Here is a 17,007-nt window from a genome sequence, read left to right on the forward strand (position 1 = left end):
TTAGAAGATGGATATCATTCCATCAGTAAATCAATAAGCATTTATTAAGTGCCTACTATGTTCCAGGCGCTGTGCTAAGATACAAAGATACAAAGAAAAAGTGAAAACAGCCTCTGATATCAAGGTCCTTACATTTTAAATGGGGAAGACAATATGTAACTTAAAAGAGAAAAGTCTCTAATACTAACCAGTACTACAAAGTACCGTCAGAGATGTAGTGTCATCCAGGGGAGCCAGGTCTCAGTGAGTGCCAGATGGAAGGAACAGGAGAGGAAGAGGTCTAAAATGAAACAAGTTTGTTAATTATGGAGCAGGAATTCCGAGGACATAATGAAAAGAGTAGGAGATTGTGGGGCAGAGGGTAAGGTTAAGGTGGATAAAAGGAAGGATCAGACAACTAGAACTAAGAAGAGTGGTTTGTCTTCAGCACCAGGGAGCTCAGTATTACCTAGACAGGAAAAATAAAAGGAGAAGGGAGTATGCTAACAATAGGAGTTTAAAAATATATAGTCAAATAAACACAAAAACATATTTTAAAGCTAAGTAGAACTGATTTTTAAAAATATTCTTGCTACTCCTCCTCCACTATTAGAATGAATAATTAATCACAAGATGATTACATAATTTTTTTTCCAGCATATCTTAATGTGTTTTATTTAGTCAAATGCAAAATCAGTTGGCATCATGTAAGCACACCAATTAAAAGCCAACAGAAGAGGTCCTAGCTGTGACTTTATTTAGCTTATTTTGTATAAAACTCCAAAGAGCATTAAATCATTATATACATATGGGAGCATAATAATTTTAAGAAGGTAGTAATTAAGATATAGTCTATATTCTGCATAATCTTTAAGATACTTTAAGAAACTGAATCAGAATAACAAATTAAGGTAGAAATAACTAAAAATAAATTTAATGCGATCAACTTTTTTAAAAAGTATTAGAACCATCTGCTTTCAAATCCTTTTTTATTTAAATATAATATGAAAATCCATATTTATAACACATATGAACTAGGAAGTGATTATTAAAAAGTTCCTTCCTTTTTCTTTTTTTTCTTTTATTAACTTATTTTGATTTATCAACAATTACTTCCATATGCTTTTAGTTGAAAATTTTTCTCCCCCTTCCTCCCCCCCACCCTCCCCAAGACTGAGCACAATCTGATATAGGCTTTACATTTACATACCCATTAAACATATTTTCACATTAGTGCAAGTTGTAAGTAAAAATTAAAACCAATAGGAGAGTTCCTTCCTTTTTGAAAATAACTCACAGGGATCCTTTAACAATCTCCACTAGTAAGTTTAAATTTATAGATCTGATTTCCAAAAAACAACTCTATACACTTTTCAAGAAAACATAACCCATACAAAGCAAAGCACCTCTATATGTGGCAACTTGTTTGCTTTGGCAGTGCTAACATGGTTTGCTACTTGCAAAAACCTTTTCTTACCAAATACTGAATAACAATGCATACTTGACATTCCACATGTCTAAATCTAGTATGAAACCCTGGGGGGAAAAAAACCAATAACTGAATTTATTTTTTGCCCATTTGGAAACTTAACTGTCAACTTTACAGAAAACAAAATAAGTTCAATTCCAAGCAAATGAAAAATACAAGACATGCTCAAGTGCCAACAAACTATAAATACAATTATATAAATCAAATGGGGAAGTAGCAGCTCAACAGGCTATATACTCTAAAAGAACATTTCTAAGCCAGTTATTTGACAGTGTTATAAATAGCAATTAGGTTCATAGGATCAAATGTTTAAAGCTGAAAAAAGAGATATTAGAAATCAACCTTCTCCTTTTACAAATAAAAAAAAAATGAGACCCACTCTTAGCAAAGATGGGATTTGAACCCAGGTCCTGTGATACCAATTCCAGTGTTCCTTCTACTATGCTACATATGGCCTCTGAGGCCAGTCTTCAAAAGTTTACTTAGCCCATGATGATCTGAAACAATCCTGGACCCCTCATCTCTCCCTCTATCTTCTGAAAGACAGAAATAGAAATGAGGCAAATCAAGAACATATCAACTCTCTTTCATTGGTAAGAGGCTTCCATTAGATAAACAAATGAGTAATTACAGTTTCCCCATCACAAACTTATCTCAACTGTGTCAGTTTTATCATTGGTGTGAATAATTTATCCATTTCTTTCATTGTAGTCAATAGCAGGTTTTATTATTCTCTCTCAATGACATCACGTCCATTATTACCCTCCTTTTATTCTCACCCAAATGTTCTCACCATGATCCTTCCACTTAGGTTGAAGGCACCTACAGCTCTTCTTGACACTTTGTCGCCTATGCCAAATATATAATCTGTCACATTTGAATAGAGTGTATCTTTCCATTGTTACCACTCTTCCTACCAAAACTTAGTGATAGATGGTTATATTTGTATCCTTGAGTTAATATCTCGAGGTCCTTTTATTACCCATATTCTAAACACTGGCATGTCATCAAGAAAAGAAGCATTTAGTAGCACTTAGTATTCCAGGCAGTGCACGGGGCACTGAGAATACAAGTCTCTATTACTAAGGAGCTTAGTATATCAGAGGAGGTAGACATCAGAGGAGACGTATATCTACAAGATAAAAGGAAATTTTAGGAAGACACTAACAACTGGGTGGGTCAGGAAAGGCCCCCTAGAGAAGGGGGAGACTGAGCCAAGTTTGGAAGGAAACTAGGGATTCTGAAAGGCAGGAAATGAGAAGGAAAAACAGAATTAGAAATAAGGCACATCAAGAACTTAGCAAAAGTTCTTTCAGTTTCTATCAGATGAGCAAATAGGTAATGATGTTCCTCACCACAAGTCTATCTTTTGTAGTTATCAATAATTTATCCATTTCCTTCACTTTAGTTAAACAAGCACTGTAGTATGCCCCCATAGCACCAAAAGGAGGAGAAGGGGGAAGATTCCAGGAATGGAAGACAAACAGAAAAAATGCTAAGTCTAGAGAGGAAGTCTTGTTTAAGGAAAAGCAAGGAGGCCTGTGTTACTGAAGGGGGTGGGGGGCAGGTTATGAAGGACTCTGAATGCCACAGTATTTTATATTTGATTCTGGAGGTGACAGGGAGCCACTGGAGTTAATCAAGTAGAGGGAATGACATAGTCAGGTCTAGGTTTTAGGAAGACCCCAATGGGAGCTGAATGAAATATGGACTAGAGTAAGGAAAAACTTGGCTATTGAAATAGTTGAGGCATGAGGTAATTAATAATGGTCTGCACCAGCGTAGTGGCAATGTCAGAAGAAAGAGGGGGCATATACAAGAGATGTTACAAAGATTAAACTGACAGGCCTTGAAAAACAGATTAGATTTGGGTGATGAAAGACAAAAGTCAAGGATGACATCTAGTTTGTGAACCTGGGAGACTTAGAGGATGGTTGTACCCTCAACAGTAATGGGGAAGGTAGAAAGAAAGGAAAGTTTAGGGGAAAAGATAACTGTTCAGTGTGGATACACTGAATATAAGGTGTCTACTGAACATTTAGTTCAAGAGATCACATAGGCAGTTGGAGATGCCAGAATAGAAGTTAGCTGAGCATTTGGACTAGATAAGTAGAATTGAGAATTTTCAGCATTAAGATGATAATTGAATACACAGGAGCTGCTGAAATCATCAAGTAAATAGTAGAGAGGGAGAAGAGAAGAGTGTCTAGGACAAAGCATTGGGAACATTGACTGTTACTAGGTAAGACTTGGATGAAAATCCAGTAAAGAAAACAGTATGAGAAGGCCAGATAGGGAGGAGGAGGATCAGAGGAAAGTAGTATGCTGAAAAACTAGAGAAGAAGAAAATCAAGAAAAAAGTGATTGATAGTGTCAGAGGCTACAGTGAGGCCAAGAAGGACGAAGATTGAGAAAGGGCCACTGGATTTGGCAGTCAAGAAATCCTTGGATAATACTACCAAAATTAATTGACAATCTGTGCAATACCAATGAAACTCCCAAAGGATTATTTTATAGAGGTAGGAAAAAATTCATATAGAGGTAAAAAGTTCAATAATATCAAATGAATTAATGCAAAAAAAAAAAGTAAGAAGGAAACAGGCCTAGTAGTACCAGATCTCAAACTACACTACAAAAGCCATAATCATCAAAACAATTTGGTACTGGTTAAAAAACAGAGAGGTTGATTAGTGGAAAAGATAAAGTACACAACATACAGAAGCAAGATAATCTAACCTAGTGTTTAATAAACCCAAAGATCTCAGTTATTGGGAAAAGAACTTCCTATTTAACAAAAACTGTTAAGAAAACTGGAAGGCAGTCTGAGAGAAACTAGGCACAGATCAACATTTCATACTATATATCTAGACAATTTACACGATACATGATATATATTTAAAAGGTGACATCAAAAACAAGTTAAAGGAGCATGGGAAAAATTACCTGTCAGATCTATGACCAAACAACAACTAGAGAGGATCACGGGAAGTAAAATGGACAATTTTTATTACATAAAACTAAAATTTATGCAATCAAGCAAAACAAATTCAGTTACAATTAGAAGAGAAGCAGAAAACTGGGAGAAAAATCTTTGTAGCAAGTTCTTCTGATAAAATTCTCATTCCTAAGATATATAGGGAACTGATTTAAACTTATAACATGAGTCATTCCAACTGATAAATGGTCAGGGGATAGGAATATACAGTCTTCAAAAGAAGAAACCCAAGCTATCAATAGCCATGTGAAAAAAATGCTCTAAATCATTTATAACTAGAAACATACAAATTTTTAAAACTCTGAGTTACTACCTCTCACTAATCAGATTGGCAAAGATGACAAAAGAAAAAAAGGAAAATGACAAGTGTTAGAGGAGCTGTGGGAAAATAGGTATATTAATGCACTGTTGATAAATATGTGAACTGGTCCAGCCATTCTGGAAAGCAATTTGGAATAATGCTCCAAAACCTATTAAATGTGCATACCTTTTGACCCAGCAATACTACTACTAGGTCTGCACTCCAAAAAGATCAAAGAAAGAAGAAAATACACACAAAAATGTAACTGCTTTTTGTGGTGGCAAGGAATTAGAAACTAAGAGGGTGCCCAGCAACTGGGGAATAGATAAGCAAATTACGGTATATAAATGTGACATAATACTATTGTGAAGTAAGAGATGGTAAGAAAGACGGTTTCAGAGAAACCTGAGAAGACTTGTATAAACTGATGCAAAGTAAAGTGAGCAGAACTAGGAAAACAGAAGTGTCATAAACAACTTTGAAAGACTTAGGACCATTGACCAACACAATGGCCAACCACAATTCCAGACTCATAATGAAGCAGCTGCCCATCTCTAGATAGAAAGGCGTTGGACAGAATGCAGACTGAGCCACGTGGGGGGTGTTCTGGTTTGCCTGTTTCAGTGTTTTGTTTTGTTTTTCAACATGGCCAGTTCAGAAATGCTTTGCTCGGCTGTACCATTTGTAACAGGTTTTGTTTCTCCTGCTTCCCCAACTGAGGGGAAGAGGGAAGGAAAGGTGATATGGAAGATAATGTGGATTTGAAAATAAATTGAATTTTTTTTTAAAGATCACTGGTAACTTTGGAGAAAAGTTACCAACTACAAGACTTAAAAAGAGTGAAAGAAAAGGAAGCAGAAGCACTTCTCTGAGATGGCCTTCTCAAGGAGCTTAGTCACAAAGGCTGAGAGATATAGGAGGATGGCTACTGGAGATGGATGGATCAAGTGAGATTTTAAGGATGGAGAAGACATGGATATTTCAACACAACAGGGAAGTAGACAGTAAACTAGGAGAGATTGAAAATAAATGAGAGTTTAGATGATGGGAAGGGGTAATCTGCTGGAGAAGACAGGATGAAATGGGGTCACTCATGCATGTAGAAGGATTTGCCTTGGCAAGGAGAAAAATCACCTCTTCATTTGAGATGGGATGAAGGAGAAAGTGGCAGAAGATATATTAGTGATATGAGATGAAGAAGGGAGAACTGGGAAATCTTGGTGAATGGCTCATTTTTTTCAGTGAAATATGAGGCAAGATTCTTAGTTGAATGAGTTGTGGGAAGTCTGAAAAGGGATGAAAAGGTTTGGAAAAGTTGGTGTGGTGAGTAGAATAGTAAGTATTTATGGAGGTGTAAAAGGATTGCCTTGCAAAAGTGAGAGCCCAGTTAAGATTATGTAACATAAATATGCAGTAGACCCAGTCAGAACAGCTGCATGATTTTCTCCATCTTTACTCAGCAGCTTGTCTGTAGAAGCAAAATCAGAGGATAGTGGGAATAATTCAGGGCTGAAATTTGGCAAGGCAAGATTGGGGAAAGAATAAAGGGGACAAAGGATTCAAAAGCATAATGCAGAAATGAACTGGTTCACTAAGGGGTCAAGATGGTGAAGGGAGGAAGTATAGCCAGTACAGGGGTAATGGCCTAGAAAAAAACTAAGGGGTCAAGGGAATAAGGGTCACGGGGAGAATAAAGACCAGGATTAGGAGCTGCAAGGCAGAGGGAGAGGCAGAATGACAACAGATTGTGATCAGAAGTTCAGAGTCCATAAATATGAAACTAAAGCACTCGTGGGTGACAGCAAGAGTATAACCATTTCTGTCTGAAGCTATGGTTGGGTGGGGTGGAAGAGTAGATCATAGGAAATGAACAAGTTGAGATACTGAGAGGTGTAAGTGTTTAATGGAGTAGCAAGATATATTTTGAAGTCCCCTAGTATGAGGACAGGAGTTGCAGAGGACAGACTGAGTCAAGCACTAACCTAACTGAAAAAGAGAGAGTGTCTTAGAGGATAAGAGAAAACAACTACCAGAATTTTGATTAGGTGGTAGATAAGGATTAAGTGAAACAAACCTCTCAAAGAAGGAGAGGTTACTTAAGTGATGTAGAGAGCACTGGAAAGACTGGAAATGGCAGTGGGGAGAGCAAGGAATATCCACCTTGATCAAAGAGTCAGGGGGAACGAGTGAAAATAAATTAGTGCTGGAAAGCGTGGCCTGGGAGGCTGTGTCATCAGAAGAGTACCAGGTTTCAGTGAAAGCTAGAGAATGAATGCTGAGCATTCACAGAGCAGCAACCCTGGAGTCAGGAGGATCTGAATTTGAATCCATCTTCAAGACACTTACTAGCTGTGTGACCCTGGGCAAGTCACTTAACCCCAACTGCCTCCCCTCCTCCAAAAAAAAGTCTTTTTCAAATAAATGTGGATATTTTTCTTCGGTACTACACCAAAACTGAACAAGCAATAGTTTCTTAAAGGTTAGTTGCAGTGTGAAATCTGAAATTATATCAATGAACTTTTCGAATTGTTACAGTAAAATCTATTGCTGTATCTAGCACTTTTAATGGATCTTTAATCCATTTTGTAAGAGCAAGCATTGGTCATTTGGAAAACACTGCTTTACTGAGTAAAACACCATCATACAAATCTTTCTATAAAAACTCTCAAACTCACAGTGGCAAATACAAATTTTCCAAAATTCTAATTTTCCCTGGAAAGTTCAAATTTTGTCATTGGCAACAAATACTGTCATTTTTTTCGTTGAAATGACAAGATGACTGCTGATTTCTGGTAAAATGTCTGCCTAACACCCAAGTCTGAATAACCACAATCAGTCATTCTTTCAAGTAAAAATGGTGTTTGTTCTATGAAAAACGCAGCTAGTTCAGTTCACAACACAAATGAGTGCTTTCCTTCAAGATAATCATTATGCTATGCAGCAGAAGTGCTTTAGCATACTTCTCCTTTCATCACGCAGAATATTAATAAGGTAGTATAGACTCAAGGGTTGATATTTAATAAAGCTAATCATTTCTATTCCTTAATCAAGGAAATTCTTAAGTGAAGCTAGCTTTTTTTTTTACTCTAAATATGTGAAAATGAAGAATGTGACAACCAGTACAGTGTGATGCCACTGCCTTGATTCCTTAGCTGGCAGTTTTACCCACTACCACTTCTGCACCTTCAGTGCAAGTGTCAATACAGTTTTTCCAGACTAAACCAAGAAATTCAAAAGCTGAAAAACATTTCAACATCACATGTGTTTGTCACCAAGGATTCAAATGGAAGAGCTTCAATATGTGTAAGTCCCATATTCCAAGTCTAGCCCTATCTGAAAATTCATCCATTCATAAGGCAAAAGTACAATTCTGCAGACAAGATATTAACTCAGTCTTCATGTTTGTAGCTAAATCTTTAACTCACAAGTCATTATGTCTCGGAAAACTCTACTGTATACTCATGAGAGAATATATAGGAGAAAAAGGCAAATGTTGTCTTAATACTACTATGAAAATTGTTTTGTCCTCCCACATCCCTTGAAAGGGTTTCACTGATCCCCAAGGGTCCCCAGACCACACTTTGAGAATTGCTGTATTAGATGAAGTAAAATATTAAGCCTAAATTGTGTTTTATATACTGTGACAGTTTCCTTGTTCAAAATTCCGATGTCACTTTGAAATGTCTTGTTTTAGAGCCATGTCCTGGGATCATGAAGAGATTCAGCTGATTTGGACATCTTAAGAATATGCTTGAATTTAGAATGATATATTAACAGTTTCTGGCAGACGTGCTGAAAACTTAAGAGTACATTATTAATGTTTTTCTTCAATGGAGTATCAGGAAATGCTTCCTCTAGTAGATGGTTCTAAGTATTCTAACAAATACAGGGGACAAGAAAGAACACTCCAGGTATGGGAAAAAGCCTACGCAAAAGTACAGAATTAGGCAGTGGAATGACAAATTCAGAAAACAACAAATAGTTCAGTTTGGCTAGAATGTACAATGTATGAAGAGCAGTAATATGAAGTTAAGTCTGGAAACATTGAAATCTCATCCTAAAGGGAATAGGGGAGTCACTGTATATTCCCCAGCAGGGGACTGACGTTTTGGCAGATGAATTAATGAAGGAAGAAACTAGAAATAGGGAGACCAATTAAGGAGGCTCAACAAGGCTAACATCTATGTAAGTAGAAAGAAAAGGACACATATGAGAATGCAAGAGATGCTATAGGAGTATTATCAACAAAACTTGGCAACTGACTGGATATGGAAAATGAGAGTGAAGGAAGAATCAAGAATGACTAAGATAGTCAACCTAGGTTACCAGAAGAATAATGGTACCCTCAATGGAAATGGGTAACCATGGAATTGGGACAGGTTTAGGGGAGAAATTCTACTCTGGACATGTTTCGTTTGAGATGCCGAAGGTTCAGCCACGGAGAAATACCCAGTAAACGGTAGGTGTTAGCTCAGCAGGACTAGCGTTCAAGAGAGAAATAATTCAGTCAGCAAACATTTATTAGGCAGCTACTATGTGCCAGGTATATGCTAAGTACTGAGCATACAAGGAAAGGTAAAAGAGAGTTTCTGATCTCAAAGAGATCACAGTCTAATAGGGGAGACATTTAAAAATCATAATAAGCCCTAAATATCTAAATAAAAATGGAATTGAACCCATGGGAATTAATGAAGTTACCAAGATACGTGTTATAGAGAAAGAAGAGAAGGCCCAGGACCTATCTTTCTCACTTTATCTTACTCCAGCATTTTACGAGTCTGCAAATTTATCAGCGTGGACACTCCCTTCAACAACATATATTTCTTATTTAACAGACATGTATATCTTACTTAGCTCAGCAGACAATCTTTGAGAGGTGCTGTGGCTGGAATTCGTTAGTCAACCTGGTGATGAGCTTCTCTAAACGAGGTAGGCTGGTTCTCAGACTACATACATAAATCACAAGAAACACATATTTGAAGCCTTTCTGGTTTGAGAGAACCTGCCAGAGCATATGCTCCATTGTTACACACCCAGAGAACTCCACACCCCATAAAACAGTACACACCTTGACTACTGCAATAGGCCACTTGGTCTCCTTGCTTCAAGTCTCTCCTCTTTTCAATTTATCTTCAACACAACTACTAAAGTAATTTTCCTAAAGCACAGGTATAATCATAACAGTTTCCCTATTCAAACATTCGATAGACAGCTGGGTGACACAGTGGATAGAACACTGGGCATGGTGTCAGGAATACAGTTCAAATTTGACCTCAGACACTTAGTAGCTGTGTGACCCTGGACAAGTCACTTAACCTCTGATTGCCTCAGTTTCCTCAACTGTAAAATGGGGATACTAATAGCACCTACCTTGCTTGCACGTTGTGAGGATCAAATGAGATGAAAAGAGCATAGCACAGTGCCTGGCACATAGTGGCTGCTATATAAATGCTTATTATCATTACCATCATCATTATCATTATTGTTATTGGCTTACTGTTACCTTTAGGGTCAAATACAAACTGCTCTCTTTGGCATTTGAATATTCACAACCTGGCTCCAACCTATCTTATGACATATATGTATATATATGTATATATGTATATATATACATATACACCTCATTCTACTTCATGAACTCCAGCCAAACTAGCTTACTTTCTGTTCCTCACACCCAATGTGCCATGTCCCATCTTCTTGCCTTTGCACATGCCCTCTCCCATGCCTGGAATATACCATTCTTCATCTCCACCTCTCAGAACTTGCACTTTCCTTTAAAGTTCAGCCCAAATGCTACCTTCTACACTGAGGCTTTTCTTAATTCTGCAAGCTGTTAGTGCCTTCCCCTGGGGCTAAACCATCAACAGTCTCATCTTGATTCTCTTTATACTTATATATGTACATGTTACCTCTCCAATAGAAAGTAAGTTACATGAGGGAAAGGACTGTTTTACTTTTTGTCTTTCTATCCCCAGTGCCTAGGGTAATATGTCTGACATATAACAGGGGCTTAATAAATGTTTGCTGATTTGACAGTTTTAAGATCAAATCAGAAAACATAAGTGCTATGAGAAAATATAAGTGAAGGCACTCAGTAAACTATAAATGTAAGCTATTACTATTATACCTAATTTGTGTGACTATTCTTAATTTGTTTGAATATTCAAAGAGAAATTATAATGGCTATTAGTAACCAGATGAAGGTTGTCCTAATCAAATAAAAGTTGGGTCTCAGGCCCAAGAGACATAATTCAGTAATGAAAACAACTGTTAAAGGGCAATAGTTCATTTTGCAGAGACAGCTGGTCATTCAACACATTTGAAGTTCAATTTATACTTAAACAAAAGGTGCAGTGTAGTGTTACATTTCATCCCACCTGCTACACTAACACAAATTAGTTATTCCAAACCTGACCAATACATGTGATTTTTAAGATGTAGAATCATTTAGATAAAAAAAGAAAAGTATTATTACTATGCAATTTTTAGTAAATTGGACGGCTAACATAAAGTCAAGACGTATTCCCAAACAGTTTAGAAAGCTTTGTCATAGCTTACTGAATGTGAGGCATTTACGTATCTTACCAAGTCTGAGGACATCTGCAACTACATTATGGCAAGTATGTTGAATATTAGACTCTATTTACATATAGTTCAGTAAGCATGAAGTATTTCAAACCTTTATTAAACAGTGCAAGTCACTTCACCTTGTTTCTTCACTTTTAAAATAGGATAGCAGTTTTATTATCTACCTTGGGGTTAAGAGACTTAAATTTACTAAACAAGTATTTCAAGTACTTACAAGAAAAGTGACTTGAAAACTATAGTTATACAACAGTAAGTTACTATTATTGTTCTACATGCTAATGACATTCTATAACATTTCTCTTTGAAAGAACTGACCTCAAAATATATATTTTCTTGAATTGCAATTCTTTAGACTTCAGATTTTAACACAATTAACCCAAACCAAATAAATCAACTAACAAATACACATCAACATAACAGATCTTATATTCTACAGGGAAATATAAGAGGTTGGCAAACCCATCAGTATAAGAAACAGAAAATGATGAGGGGGAGGAGGAGGGAACCAACAACTGGAGCAACAAGACCTTGTGGAGGAGGTGGCATTGGAGCTCAACTTTGAAAGGAGCCCTCGATTCCAAGAGACAAAGGTGAGAAGGAAGAATATTTCATGTGAGGATCAGACAGCCTTTGTAACGGCAATCTGGGGAGAGACAGAATTTCCTATTAGGAGAACAGCAGATTGGGCAGTTTGGCTAAATTATAAAGTTAGTGACAAGGAATAATGTATAACTGAACCTAGTAGACTATTCAAATAAATGGACTTTTGAGGCAACCATTCAGCTCCCAAGAGAAAAAGGTATATCATAAGAATAGGGATAACTATTGGGCATATATCCCCAAAGAAATCAATGAAAAAGGAAAAAGAAAAAAAGGAAAAATATCTATATGTCTAAAAACATAGCAGCACTTTTTGAAGTGGCAAAGAACGGGAAATTAGGGGAGTGTCCATCAAATGGGAAATAGCTGAACAAATTATGGCATATGAATGTAATGAAATTGATAGTTTCAAAGAAACCTGGAAAGACTTGTATGAACTGATAGTGAAGTGAGCAGAAGAAGGTGAATAATTTTATACAACAAAAACATCGTAAAAACAAACAATTCCGAAAGACTTAAGAACTCTGATCTATGAAATTACCAACCATGATTCCAGAGTTCCTTTTAAGGAACAATGCTACCTACTTCTTCAGAGAGATGATGGATTTTATATGCAGAATGAGAAATTCATTTTTGGATAAGGTCAATGCCAGAATTTGTTTTGCTGGACTATGTATATTTATCATCAAGATGTTCTTTTTCTTTTCTTTTTTTTTCCCCAATGGGAGGAAGACGAGGAGAGAAATAAATGCTTGTCAATTGAAAAAATTAAAATTTGAAAAAAACATAATAGGGATCTGGAAATTTCATTTCATTCTCTACCACTGCAGGTTCTCTAGTTTTAAGTCCTTCCTTAAAGCACTGAGACATTAAGAGACTTGCCCACAATCATTCAGACATTATGTGTTCAGAGGTGGGACTTGAAACCAGGTGTTTCTGGCTCCAAAGCCAGCTCTCTACCCACTGCAGCATGCTGCCTCTTACAAGAAAGCATACTGATATTACAGCTACATTCAAAAAACAAGCCCCACAACTATCTTAAGAATCAGCACATATTCAGTCCAAACCCCTACCACCAGGAGCTTCCAAGGAATAGTTAGGGACCTACCAGAGCTCTCCTTCCAAAGGACTCTAAGACTTGCCTGGCAGATTTCCAAAATGGACACTACCACGGTTCTTCCCCTTCTTTAAGTTTTGCTGAGACTCACTGAGAAGACGGGCTGGCAGTAGCAGCTCCTCCCCCACTCCACTCAGGGACTTCTCAGTCAACACAGTTTCCCTGCTCCACTTTCCCTACAGGCTACCCATCAGTCCATAGTCAACACCACTAACCACTCCCACCCTCAGGGATCTCAAGGCTTAGGGAAATGACAATTAGCTCCTCCTCATAAACAAGTCAGGAAATCCCATTCAAAATAACAAACAGTACAAAGATTGTTCATTTTCCCAAGGCTGCTGCAGCACAGAAATATTTTATTCAAATAAAAGTCCGACTGTGCTCAATAATGGACTCTACTTAGGATGTAGAAATAGTACCAAATGAAAGAATTATCCTGATGAATTTTTAAAAATTATCATTCAAGATATATCTTTAAAAAAAAATTTCCACAAGCTGGCCTTGCCATTCAATAGCCTTAATTCAATCTCAAAATTTTCTTTTCCCGAATATTTGTCATCCACCTTTTGGAGTAAAATGGAACTTACCCTCACAATGCAAGGAGTAAGATCAGTTCTAACCTGTATTCCCTACGTGTTACAGTTGCTCACCAGAAAAAAAAAAATGATAAACACAAGACTAGATGGAAAGGATGAGGGGCCAACCTGCCATACCCACACCCAGCCAACAAGACGGACCCTTTACTCACCACCAGTCCATAGTCTATACCAGGCTCTCTCTTACATCACATCACCTTCTGTTTTAACCAAATCTCACTCAAAGAAGCCTAAAAGCCGCAGCACTTGGTGGGGAGAAGGCCCTCTACCCCCCAAGAGAAGAAATACACTGAATATTGGTCTTGGGGTTCGCTTTCCTCGTCCCCCTCCACCGTCCAGTGTCTGGAGCAGAGCTGCCTGTTTCCCATCGCGCTTGCGCAAAAGTACCGTCCGTCGCTCCCTCCCGCCTGCCTCCCTCCCCACAGTCGCGGAACCCGCCGGACCTGAGAAGCCCTCAGGATGGAAGGCTGACAACCACACTCACGCCAGAACAATGCCCGACTGACAGCCAGGCCGTCCGTCCGCCAGCCCGCGCGCCTCCCTCCTTGCACTTGTGCGCTCCCCCGGCGAACGCCGCCCCCCGTCCCTCCAGCCTAACTGCCGCGCACACCCGGAGCCCGCCCGCGCGTGAAGCAGCCTCGAGCGCGCTCCCGGCCTCCCCCCGCCCCCCCCACGAGGCCTCCCTCCTCTCCTTTCTCCTCCTCCCCCACCTCCCTCGTACCCTCCCCGCCCCTCCCGCGGCTGGGGGTCGCCTTGCCTGAGCCGAGCCCCGCCCCTTCTGCTCCGCTCGTCGGCGGCGACTCAGCTCCGACTCGGTATGGCCGTAAAGGAAGAAGGGGGGGCTGGCGGTCACTCGGCCGGCCGCTGCCTCAGGGGTGGGTTCGTCTTCTCCACCCACCCACCCCCCCTCCCCAGGACTACCCTCCCCCCCGCCCGCCCCGGCACTCTCCAGTCCCTTCTCTCTGCGGCGTCGTGAAACTGAGGCGGCGGCGGCCACAGGAAGTGACATTCGGCTGTCTCTCCCCCCGCCCCCACCGGTCATGCAGCAACCAATCACCGGAGGGAGAGGGTGGGGCCGGGGCGGGGCGAGGCTAGGGACCCGACCTGGTGTGATTTACTCGGAGAGCCTCCGTGCTAACCAATCCTAGGTCCCGAGAGTCGCGGTGTGTTTACTACTGCTGGAAGAGGAATTCCCTCCGACCAATCACGATCCAAGTTAGAATGCCCCCATTGGGCTGTTATCTGGACAGGGAGATTATCAATAAACGGCTGCAGGATTGGATGCCGGGGCAAGACCCGAGGAGAGCAGCCAGTCATAAATTGATCCATCCTGACTGTGAAGGAGCTGGCTTTTTTTTTTAATCCCCTCCAATCGCAGTCGCCGCCGCTGCCCCTGAGGCTGAACCCGGGCCAGGTCTTGCAAAAGGCTGGTACCTCGGGCAGCGAAGTCAGTTCTCCCTGAGGCTGCGGCGGCCTCCGCCGGGGTTCGGACTCGCTCGATCCGGGATGACCCATGTGCCTATTAACACCGCCCCAAGCCCGGGAATGCGCTCAGTCTCAAGCTTTGGATAGTCTGGGGGATGCGTTGCCACCTTGTGGACTTTGGAAACGTATATGTACATACGTGTGTGTGTGCATGCATGCATGCATCGATGATATGCACTCATTAAGCTGGATAGTTTCTTTCTTGTTTGAGGAACTGTGAGGTGGCCGGTGTCATTGGGCTGCCCTGTTGTTCCACTCACCATTCAATTAATAAACATTTATTAAGCGCTTGGAGTTTCTTGTTCCAGAAATAGTAAGGTGGCTGATGACAAATGGGTGTCAGTTAAACATTTATTAAGCTCTTGCTATGTGCCGGACACCGTTTGCTAAGCGCTGAGGATGTAAAGGCAAAAAATTGTCCCTGCTTTCAAGGAGCTCACAGTCTAATAGAGGAGACATGCAAACAACTATGTACACGCTAGACGTAGAAAGGATATGTTGGAATTAATCCACCGAAGGAAAACAAAAGGGTTTAGAAAAGGTAGGGTTTTGGCTGGATCTTGAAGGAAGGTGGAGACAGGAGGGAAAGCATTCCAGACGTCGAGTTCAGCCAATGAAAACGTCCAGAGTAGGGAAATGAAGTTTTTTGTTCCAGGGACAGCAAGGTAGCCAATGACAACCGGCTGTCGTTTGGTTCCACTCACCATCCCTAACCAAAATACTAAAACACCTGTCCCCCCTCTTCCCTCCCCCCCCCCGTATGTAGTGTTTCCTCCATTAGAATGTAAGCTCCTTGAGGGCAAGGACTGTCTCAGCTTTTGTATTTGTATCCCCAGAAAGCTCTTGACATATAGTGAGCACTTAAAAAAATGTTTTTCATTCATTCAACGTCATCTGTAACATGGAGATAATAATCATCATCATCATAAAGCTCCATATAAATATTAGCTATTCATAATTATAGGTGTTGATATATGTGTACGCATATATAACAGGAATTGCTAGCATCTATATAGAGCTCTAAGATTTGCAAACTTCTTTGCGTGTATTATTCCATTGGATCTTCACAACACTTTAGTGAAGTGGGTGATATTTTTATCCCCATTTTACAAAGATTGAATGAAAAACATTCATTAAGTGCTTAAAAGCACTGTGCTGAGGAGGAGGAGTCAGGAGGGACGATACAAATATAAAAGCAAGGACAATTCTTGCTGACAAAGAAAGTTGCTTTGGTTACTGAAGGAGAGCAGAATAATTGGGTAGCATTTCCTGAGGCTTTGATAGTGTAGATTAGGTTAAATCAAAATGGAGAAAGGGAAAAAGCAGTTGGAAATAGCATGAGGAATTAGCAGTTGGGGAAAGTCTTCAAGTAGCAAGTAGCACTTGAACTGAGCTTTCAAGAATGCTAGTGATTCTTAAAAATCGAGGTGGGGAGAGTCCATTCCAGGCATGGGGGACAACTCTTGCAAAGGCACAGCATGGACAGATGGCGTGCTATATGTGACTGGATGCAGGTGGGCCAATTTGACTAGAGGTACAGTGCCTGGAAAGAGGTAATGATTAATAAACCCGAAAAGGTAGGTTGGAGCCAGGTCGTAAAGGACCTTAAATGTCTACTGGGACATTTACCCATACTACCCAGAGGTAATAGAGAGCCACTGGAGTTTACGGAGCAGGGGAGTGACATGGTAAGACCTACACTTCATGAATATCACTTTGGCAATTCTTCATGGAGCATGGACTAAAAGTTTTTTTTAAAAAAGGAAATAGACACTTAAAAAGAAAAAAAAACCTAAGTGCCCCCTTTCTCTTCTAATTACCTAGAATTATTCTCATCTTCGTGTGTTGCAGCATGTA

General features: G+C 39.7%; 1 protein-coding gene across 1 annotated transcript in view; it reads right to left on the bottom strand.

Annotated features, from left to right (window-relative positions):
• The window catches only part of ZBTB5 (zinc finger and BTB domain containing 5), a 43,955-nt gene extending 29,721 nt beyond the window's left edge, over nucleotides 1–14,234 (bottom strand). Inside the window, 1 exon segment of the mRNA XM_021004548.2 lies at nucleotides 14,150–14,234. The gene's annotated coding sequence lies outside the window, so the exon portion shown is untranslated.
• Between the last annotated feature and the right edge of the window lie 2,773 nt (nucleotides 14,235–17,007).

This window comes from Phascolarctos cinereus, unplaced genomic scaffold (assembly GCF_003287225.1).
Source record: "Phascolarctos cinereus isolate Bilbo 61053 unplaced genomic scaffold, phaCin_HiC Scaffold_4;HRSCAF=312, whole genome shotgun sequence".
Classification (NCBI taxonomy): domain Eukaryota; kingdom Metazoa; phylum Chordata; class Mammalia; order Diprotodontia; family Phascolarctidae; genus Phascolarctos; species Phascolarctos cinereus.